Raw genomic sequence first — 11,259 nt, 5'->3', positions numbered from 1 at the left:
ATCAGTGATATTTGGCTATAATTTTCTGTAGTGTGTTAGTCTGGCTTTGATACCAAGATAATATTGGCATCATAAAATGAATATAGAAGAATTCTCTACTCTTCAATTTCTTGGAATAGTCTGAGAAGAATTGATGTTAATTTTTGGTAGAACTCATAAGTGAAGGTACTTGGTCTGGGTTTCCCTTTGTTGGGAGAATTTTGTTTACAGATTCAATCTCTTTACTCCTTATTGTCTATTCACATTTTCTACTCTTCATGTTTCAGTCTTGGTATATATTCTAGGATTTTATCCTCTAGGTTATCCAATTTGTTGGTGTATAATCATTGATAGTAGTCTCTTATGACCCTTTGTATTTCTGTGTATTTCCAGTTTTATTTGTGATTTTGTTTGAGTCTTTTCTCTTTTTTTCTTAGTCTAGCTAAAGTTTTGTCAATTTTATTTACCTTTTCAAAAAAATAGCTCTGAGTTTTGTTGATCTTTTCTATTGTTTTTCTAGTTTCCATTCCATTTCCTTCTACTCTGATATTTGTTAATTCCTTCTTTTGGCTAAGTTTGGGATTAGTGTGTTCTTCATTTTACAGTTCCTTGAGGTGTAAAGTTAGGTGTATGATATACATATATATTTTTAATATAGATATTTGTCACTATAAACTTCCCTTTTAAAACTGCTTTCCTAAGTGTTGGTAAGTTGTATTTCTATTTTGGCTTTTCAAGACATTTTCTGATTTCCTTTTGATTTCATCTTTAACCTATTGGTTAAGAGTGTATTGTTTAATGTCCTCTCTAATGTTCCAGTACCATATTGTTTGTAACTCTGTAGTATATCTTGAAATATGGAATTGTGATACCTCTAGCTTTGTTCTTCTTTATCAAGACTGCTTTGGTTATCCAGGGTCTTTTGTGTTTCCATACAAGTTTTACTTTATTTGTTCTGGTTTTGTAAAAACTGTTGCTGATATTTTGATAGAGATTGCATTAAATCTATAGAATACTCTGAGTAGTACGGATATCTAAACAATATTGGTTCTTTCAATTAATGAACATGGAATATCTTTCCATTTGCTTATATTGTATTTAATGTTTCTAATCAGTGTTTTATGGTTTTCAGAGTATGGGTCTTTCTTTCATATGCTTGGTCAAGTTTTGTCCTAGGTATTTTATTATTTTTGGTGCAGTTATAAATAGGCTGGCTTTCTTAATTTCTTTTGCTGCTTCATTAATAGTGTATAGAAATGCAACAGATTTTTTGTTGAGACTTGTGTGGCCTAACATGTGATCTATTGTGGAATATATGTTCCATGTACACTTGAAAAGAATGTGTATTCTACTACTTTAGGGTGAAATGTTATGAATAAATCTATCTGGTCCAGTGTGTCATTCAAGCCACTATTTCCTTATTGATTTTCTGTTTGGATTATTTGTCTGTTTATGTAAGTGAGATGTTAAATTCCCCTACTATTATTATATTACTATTTATTACTTCCTTTATGTTTGTTATTAACTACTTGAGGTATTTGGGTGCTTCCATTGTAAGTGTATAAATATTTACAGTTCTTATGTCATCTTTTGGATTGTCCTCCTTATGATTAAATAGTGTCCTTCCTTGTCTCTTGTTAATATTCTTTATTTTGAAGTTCATTTTGTCCAATGTAAGTGTTGCTACAACAGCTTTCTTTTTACATCTATCTGCATGATAAATGCTTCTCCATCGCTTTGCTTTCAATCTGAACCTGGCTTTAGCTCTGAAGTGTCTTTCATTGGCAGCATATAGATGGGCTTTTTTTTTTTTTTTTAGATTTTATTTGTTTATTCATGACACACACACACACAGAGGCAGAGACATAGGCAGAGAGAGAAGCAGGCTCCATGCAGGGAGCCCAATGTGGGACTTGATCCTGGGGCTCCAGGATCATGCCCTGGGCCAAAGGCAGGCGCTGAACTGCTGAGCCATCCAGGCATCCCTGTTTATTTTTTTTTAATCCAACTTTAACCACCCTATATCTTTTTATTGGACTGTTTACATGCAACCTAATTATTGATAGCTATGCATTTATTGCTATTTTATTCCTTATCTTATGGTTGCTTTTGTAGTTTTCTTCTGATCTTTTTGTCTCTTGGTCTCCTCTCTCATGAATGCTTGGCTTTCTATAGTAACATACTTGGACTCCTTTTTCTTTATATTTGTGTATTTGTTATTGGTTATTGATTTGTAGCTACCATCAGGTTTGTATATAACATATTCTGTGTATAGTCATCTATATTAAGTTGATGGTGTCTTAAGTTTTCTTTACTCTTCTCCTTTCCACATGATAGGTATTTCCATTCCTTTATTTTGTGAGTCCATTGACTGACTTTATAGATATATTTATTTTTACTACTTTTGTGCCTCTTTCTTTCATTACTCTTGCTTAAAGTCTTTCCTCTCTCCTAAAATAGCCCCCTTTAACATTTCTATAGGGCTAATTTAGTGGTCATGAACTCCTTTAACTTTTGTTTGTCTGGGAAACTCTTTATTTCTCCTTCTATTTCAAATGTTAGCCTTGCTGGATAGAGTATATTTGGCTGTAAATTCTTTCCTTTCAGCACTTTGAATATATCATGTCACCTTCTTATGGCATGGAAAACTTCTGCTGAAAAATCTGCTGATAGCCTTATGAGGTTTCCCTTGTATGTTAACTTCTTTCATTTCTCTTGCTGCTTTAAACATTTTATTGTTATTTCTACTTTTTGTTTCCTTATTGTTAGGTGTCTTGGTGTGGATCTCTTCTGCTTTATTTTGTTGGGGGGGGTCTCTGTGCATCCTGGTTCTGGCTTTATGTTTCCCTCCCCAGATTAGGGAAGTTTTCAGCCATTGTTTCTTCAAATAAATTTTCTGCCACTTTTCTCTTGATTCTCCTCCTGGGATTCCTTACAATGTGAATGTTACTACATTTGATGATGTTGCTGATTTCCCTAAGTCTATTCTCATTTTGCATGTTTTTCTTTCCTTCACCTGCTCAGATTGATTACTTTCCATTATTCTGTTCTCCAGGTCATAGACTTTTTCTTCTGCCTCATTCAGTCTACTATTTATTCGATGTAATGCATTTTTAATTGCATGTATTATGTTCTTCATCTCTGATTATTATTCTTATCTTATCGTTAAGGATATCACTGATGCTCTTTACTTTTTTTCTCAAGTCTAGTGAGAATATTTATCATAAATCCTTTAATTTCTCCATCAGGCATATTGCTTACCTCTATTTCACCTATGTCCTTGCTGTAATTTTGTCTTATTTTTCATTTGGGACATATTTCTGTGTGTCCTCATTTTCCTTTATGCATAAAAGGTATTGTACTTATTTGCTAAGACTGTTGTAACAAAGTACCACAAATGGTTAGCTTACAAACAGAAATTTATCTTCTTACAGTTCTGAAGGCTAAAGATCTGAAGTCCAAGTGTCAGAAGAATTTAGTCATTTTGAGAAATCATAAGGGAAGAATCTATTTGAAGCCTCCCTTTGATTTATAGATGATTCTCATTTTGACTTATAGATGGCTGTTTTCTCTGTGTTTATTCACATTTTTCCCTTTTATGTGTGTCTATCTTTGCCAATGTTCCCTTTTTATAAGTCCACTAGTCATATTTGATTAGGGTCTGCTTTAATGAATTAATTTTAACTTAAGTTTATAAAGATCATATTTCCAAATAAGCTTACATTCTTAAGTATAGGGGGTTAGAACTCCAACACATCTTTTTGGAGGGGACACAATTCAACTTATACCTAGTATAATAGTATTATCTCATCATAAACTCATTGTGAAGATTGGTCGCATGTACTTAGCAAAGAATGTAACAGAGTTACATCAATATGAATATGAGCTAGAATCATGTTTTAAGATTCTTGTTCATATAATCATTCCATTTTTCTATTTAAATTATTTTTTGTTTGTAAGAGATGTTTGCACATGAACAATTTAGATTATAAATGTAAAAATATTTTCCTAGTTTTTCAAATTTTGTCATATTTTTATTATTTTAATTCACATAATTAAGAATAATTTTGTAAACAAATCTATTATCTTCTTTTTTAAAAAACATTTATTTATTTATTTTAAAGAGAGAGTATGAATATCAGAGGCAGAGGGAAAGAGAGACAGAATCCCAAGCAGACTCCACACTGAGTGCCTCAAGGCAGGGCTCAATCTCACGACTCTGAGATCATAACCTGAGCTGAAACCAAGAGTCAGATGCTTAACTGATCATGCCACCCAGGAGTCCCTATTATCTTCTTTATTAAATTATCCTTCCCCACTTTATTTTTATGTTCAGGAGAAGTTTTTCTCCACAAGAGAATGGAGGAAATGTTCTTCATTATTTTCTTCTAACTTTTTAAGGATTTGATTTCCCCATCTCCTCACACACCTCCCTCATGTGCATGTTCTACACAATCCCAACCCTTGATTGTGGGTAACCTCTATGAATATGATGAAAAACACTCCATTAGGTCATAGATAAGATAAAGGTATTTTGCAGACATAATTAGGATTCTTAATCAATTAAGTTAATCAAGAAGATTATCCTAGGTGAATCTGACTCAGGTGAGCCCTTTAAAATAGTCTGGAGGTCAAAAATGGGAAAAGCGGGCAGCCCCGTTGGCGCAGCGGTTTAGCGCCGCCTGCAGCCTGGGGTGTGATCTTGGAGACCCAGGATCGAGTCCCATATCGGGCTCCCTGCATGGAGCCTGCTTCTCCCTCTGCCTGTTTCTCTGCCTCTCTCTTCGCTCTCTCTGAATGAATAAATAAATAAATCTTTAAAAAAAAAGAAATGGGAAAAGCCAGAGAGACTCAAAGAGAAGAGGAGTTATTCTATTACCTGTTGGTTGGCAATCTGTTATCTTGTGAAGAGGGACATATTTCAGGGACAACAACTGAACAACCTCATTCCAATAACTGCAAGGCATTGAATTCTGCAACTAGTGAACTCGAAAGATGGCCATGAATATTAGTAAAGATAGTAGTCTGGGCTGCAGCATGAGTTTGTGTTTGTGAGATCCTGAACATAGAACCCAATAAATGTGCCCAGATGTGTGCAGACTCCTCACTCATGGAAACTGAAATAATTTATTTATGTTTTTTTAAAGCCATCCAATTTGTGACAATTTGTTATATAGTAACATAACTAATATTACTTATTTCCAGGACTATGCATGGATTCTGGATACCTAAAATGCCACATTTCTATTTCTAAATATTTATATATTCTTGAATCTCTTGGAAGAACCAATATGTTTAAACAGTTTGACTTTATAATATGATTTCACTCTGGTAATTAAAATTTCACCTTTTCATTTATTTTCCAGAACTTCCTGGACAATTTTCAAGTTTACTAAGTATAGATGAAAAAGTGGGGCATTATTCTTAAGGATTGAGAAACTTATTTATCCAAAGATAGCAGTAAAAAAATGAAAATAAAAGACATAGTTGGAGATAAATTATTTACGATATATATGTGAATATCTACTAACAGGTTTAAGTGTAATACAGAGGCCTTTAAATGTTTGTACCTATCAAGCTAACGTCAATAATTGTATAGCTAATTAAAGTTTATCAATGATTCAAGAAAGAACCAGATTAAAATGATTAACATGGTGGTTTAGCTTTGACATAAAGTTTTTTTTTTAAGTCAACTTAAAAAGAAATGCCTTAAACATTAAAAAAAAAAAACTCACTTGTGGGGATCCCTGGGTGGCTCAGCGGTTCAGCGCCTGCCTTTGGCCCAGGGTGTGATCCTGGAGTCCCGGGATCGACTCCCGCATCAGGCTTCCGTGGAGCCTGCTTCTCCCTCTGCCTGTGTCTCTGCCTCTCTCTGTGTGTCTCTCATTAATAAATAAATAAAATCTTAAAAAAAACTGACTTGTGAATATAAGAACTTTGACATGGGAAATGAAGTGATACTCAGGTACTCACCTTCACAAATACCATATTGTCCTGAAGTTAGAATAACTTTGTTTCCCCAATCTCTGATATGTACAAAAAAAGAAAATGGTAAGGGAAATGATTGAAGCCAGTGAAAGAATAATAAATTAGAAAGAGAAATGATTGCTCTGGATTATGCAAGTTTCCAACTGGCCTCCACTCCACTTGATTGGCCCTTCTCCAATCAAGACTACCTTTTGTTAGCAGAGAGAAGATAGGGAGAGAGGGAAAAAGGGAGAGAGAAAGTAGTGCATTTGGTTTATGCCAATAAACAATCCCTCAAGCCCATTGGCTGGGGAATCAAGAGGAACTAACTATGGCAAGTTTTTTGCAAACAGTGGAGGTCAAATTTTGAGGTTTTAGAAGTCTGTACCATTCACTGGAATCAAGTTGGGTGGGCAGTGGTGCTCTTGGGGAGAGGGAGGGAGAAGGCCTGGGAGCAGGTGGTGGACAGTGTGGTGTGGGCATCCCCTGAGTCACACTGGGAGAGAACATTCTCCTTCTTGCAGTACATTTGGAAGAGGTTATATTGCCTCTCCAAGGACAAGGGACATGGCAGGTGTCATTGAGCAGACATTCAGTAGAAGGAGACAAAGGTGCATGCAGAGGGCAGACAACCTGGTTGCAGCTTTTTGCTTGCTGAGTTTCACCATAGATGTCAGGCACCTGTGTGGCCATGTGACTTCTTTTCTGGGACAGAACACTGCTGGGCATAGCACTGTGAGGATCTCCTCTGAGGGTGGGAAGAGAGTCTGTGCCTTGTTGCCTCCTTTAGGATTTGGAGTTTTGATTCCTAACCAAGTGCCTAAGAACTGTGACACAGGAAAACTGTGGCACCCAATGTGCTGGTGGCCTGGGGCACAGACAGGTTGAAAGCGGGCATCTGACAGAAGCCTGGTACAGGAAGGGAGATTGTTTTGCTTTTCTGCGAGGGCTTCCTAAACAGCAGCATATGTGAGTTTCCCTCCCTGGGGACAAGAGGGTAGGGTGATACAATCTTCCATTCCTCACCCTACCCACCAGCAGAGTCAGACTACAGTGAGTAACACAGTACCATCAGTGGAGGCTAGAACTACTTACACCAAATTCCATCCCCCTGTGCCCTGCAGGGGCATCTTTACTAGGGTAGATCTGACTGAACCAGTTCAGGGGACCTCTCCCCAGGGACCAACTGCATTCACCAAGTCTACCAAGCATAAAGTGTTCCAAAGCTTTAGCTTCAGTTCTGAGGGAAATAGAACCAGGCTTTCTTTCCTTTCCTTTCCTTTCCTTTCCTTTCCTTTCCTTTCCTTTCCTTTCCTTTCCTTTCCTTTCCTTTCCTTTCTTTCCTTTCCTTTCCTTTCCTTCCTCTCCTCTCTTCTCCTTTCCTTTCTTTTTTCTTTTCTTTTCCTATCCTTTCCTTTCTTTTCTTTTTTTCTTTCCTTCTTTCTTTTTTTCCTTTTTTCTTTGGAATTAAGCTTACTGTTTTTTGTTGGTTTCTTGATTTGTTTTTCTTTGGTTCCTTTCCTTGCTTTTTGGATCAGCTTTTTTTCCCCCTCTTTTTATTTCTTTCCTTTTCTTTTTTTTTCTTTTTTATTTCTTTCTTTTTCTTTGGAATCAGACTTATAGTTTTTTGTTTATCTTTTTGTTTGCTTTTTTTGTTGTTGTTCCTTTCTTCTTCTTCTTCTTCTTTTTTGGATCAAACTTTTTGTTTTCTTTTTAAATCAGGCTTACTTTAACAAAAAATCAGAGCACACCTAGTTAAAGGTCCAAAACTCCCCATTGCAAGCAAGGAGGAACTCTGCAGGGTACTAACCTGTGGGAAACACAGCCAAAACACAACATCAGAGTGCACACAACATGTATCAGAAACACTTCCTGAAACTCTAGGCTGTGGACAGTGTATGATGCATTCTTAATATAGCATTATTCTCAGGGGCAGGAAATATAAGAAGCTTTCATAATATGCAAAAGACAGAAACCTAGACAAAATAACAAGATAGAGGTATTTTCCCCAAAAGAAAGATCAAAAAGAAATTCTAGGCAGGGATTTGCTCAAAACAGATATAAACAGTATATCTGAACAAGAATTTAGGACATCAGTCATAAGCATACTAGCTGGGCTTGAAAAATCATAGAAAACACGAAGGAAACTCTTGCGCAGAGATAAAAGATCTAAGAACTTTTCAGGCCAAAATAAAAAAGTGTAATAACTGACATGCAAATGGACTGGATGGAAGAATCAGAAGAATGAATAGGTGATATAGAAGCTAAAATTATGGAAAATAAAGAAGCTGAGAAGAAGATGGAAAGAAAACTACAAGATCACAAATATAGCTCTAGGAAACTCGGCAATTCCAGAAAGCACAATGATATCTATATCATAGCAGTACTAGAAAAAAAAGAGTGGGAAAAGGTGGCAAAGGTTTATTTGAATAAATTATAGCTGGGAATTTACCTAATCTGGGGAAGGAAACAGGCATTCAAGTCTAGGATGCACAGAGAACTCCCATCAAAGCCAACAAAATAGTTCAACACCAAGACATATAGTGAAACTTGGAAATGCAGAGATAAAGAAAGAATTCTGAAAGCAGTTAGAGACCAAAAGTCTTTAATTTACAAAAGTAGACACAGAAAGTTAGCAGATCTGTCCAGAGAAACCTCACAGGCCAGAAGAAAGTGGCATGATATATTCGACATGCCGAATGGTAAAAATATGTAGCCAAGAATACCTTATCCAGTAGACGTCTAATTCAGAATAGTAGGTGATTTAAGAGTTTCCAACAGAAGCAAAAACTGAAGGAGTTCATGAAAACTAGACAAATTCTGCAAGAAATATTAAAGGGGACACTTTGAGTGGGAAAGAGACCAAAAGCAACAAAGGCTAGAAAAAGAACAGAGAAAATCAATAGGAACAGTGACTTTACTGGTAATACAATGGCACTATAATTATATCTATCAATAATTACTCTGAATGTAAATGGACAAAATGCTCCAATCAAAAGACATATGGTATCAGAATAAGATAAAAACAACAACCCATAAATATGTCGCTTACATGAGACTCTTTTTGGACCCAAAGACACCTCCAGATTGAAATTCAGGGAGTGTAGGATCATCTATCATGCTAATAGATATCAAAAGAAAGCTGGAGTAGCCATACTTATATCAGACAAACTAGATTTTTTTTTAATAGAGGAAGAGAGAGAGATGGGGGAGGGGCAAAGGGTGAAGAACAGAATCTTAAGCAAGCTCCACACCCATCATAGAGCCCATTGCAAGGCTGGATCTCACAACCCTGAGATCATGACCTGAGCCAAAATCAAGAGTTGGATGCTTAACCAACTAAGCCACCCAGGTGTCCCTTAGACAACTAGATTTTAAATCAAAGACTGTAGTATGAGATGAAGAAGTGCACTCTATCATAATAAAAGTGTCTATTCAACAAGAAGATCTAATAATTTCAGATATTTACGTCCCCAACTTGGGAGCAGCCAAATATATACATCAATTAATAACAAACTTAAAGAAACTCATTGATAATAATATAATAATGATAGAATTTAACATTCCGCTCATAGCAGTGGATATATCATCCAAGCAGAAGGAAACAACGGGTTTGAATGACACACATGGTCACATGGGATTTATTCCTGGGCTGCAGAGTTGGTTCAATATCCACAAATAAATCAAAGTGAAGCGCCACATTAATAAAAGAAAGGATCAGAACCATATGATTCTTTCAGGAGATGTAGAAAAAACATTTGATAATATACAGCATCCTTTCTTGATAAAAACTCTTAACAAAGTAGGTATAGAAGGAACATAGCTCAACATTATAAAGGTCATATATGAAAGACCCACAGTTAGTATCATCGTCAATGGGAATAAACTGAGAGCTTTTCCTCTAATGTCAGGAACACAACAGGGATATCTACTCTCACCACTGTTGTTCAACATAGTACTGTAGATCCTAGTCTTATCAATTGGACAAAGAAATAAAAGACATCCAAATCAGCAAGGAAGTAGTCAAACTTTCACTCTTCACAGATGATATGATACTCTAAGTAGAAAACCCAAAAGACTCCACCAAAAAAAAAAAATTACTAGAACAGCAGAGTTGCAGGATATAAAATCAACATACAGAAATCTGTTGCATGTTTATACAAAAATAATGAAGCAGCAGAAAGAGAAATCAAGGAATCGATCCCAATTACAATTGCACCAACAATCATAAGATACCTATGAATAAATCTAACCAAAGAGCTTTACTGTACTCTGAAATATAGAACGCCTATGAAAGAAATTAAAGAAGATACAAAGAAATGGCGAAATATTCCATGTTCATGAATTGGGAGAATAATATTGTTAAAATAATTATACTACTCAAAGCAATCTATAGATTTAATGCAATCTCTATCAAAATAACACCAGTATTTTTCACAGAGCTAGAAAAAACAATTTTAAAATCTATATAGTACCACAAAAGATCCGAATAGCCAAAGAAATGTTGAAAAAGAAAACCAAAGCCATAGGCATCACAATTCTTCAAGCTGTATTAAAGAGCTGTAATTATCAACCAGTATGATGCTGGCACAAAAACAGATACATAGATCAAAGGAACAGAATAGAGAAACCACAAATGGACCTCCAACTATACTGTCAAAGACTATCCAATGGAAAAAGGATAGTGTCTTCAACAAATGGTGTTGGGGGACACCTATGTGGCTCAGTTGGTTAAGTGTCTGTCTTTGGCTCAGGGTCTTGGGTTGGAGTTCCACATCTGGCTTCCTGTTCAGCAGAGAGTCAGCTTCTCCTTCCCCCAGCCCTTCCCCTTCTCTGTGCTCCCCCTCCCCCCACTCCTTGTCTTCACTCTCTCTCTCTCTCTCTCTGAAATAAATAAGTAAATCTTTAAAAACAAACAAAAAACAAATAGTGTTGGGAAAACTCAACAGCCACCTGCAGAAGTATGAAACTGGACCACTGTCTTACACCATACACAAAAATAAATTCAAAATGGATTAAAGACCTAAATTGAGATAAGAATCCATCAAAATCCCAGAGAAGAATACAAGCAGTAAGTCTTTGACCTCTACTACAGCAAATACTTGCTAGACATGTCTCCAAAGGCAAGGCAAACAAGAGCAATAATGAACTACTGGGACTTCAAGATAAAAAACTTTTGCACAGCAAAGGAAATAGTCAATGAAACCAAAAGACAAACTACAGAATGGGAGAAGATATTTGCAAATGACATATGGGATAATGGGCTAGTATCCAAAATCTATAAAGAACTTATCAAACTCAACACTTAAAAAA

Source organism: Nyctereutes procyonoides, unplaced genomic scaffold, assembly GCF_905146905.1.
Source record: "Nyctereutes procyonoides isolate TBG_1078 unplaced genomic scaffold, NYPRO_anot_genome, whole genome shotgun sequence".
Lineage (NCBI taxonomy): Eukaryota > Metazoa > Chordata > Mammalia > Carnivora > Canidae > Nyctereutes > Nyctereutes procyonoides.
The sequence above is the reverse complement of the archived record's forward strand: the minus strand, read 5'-3'. Positions refer to the sequence as shown.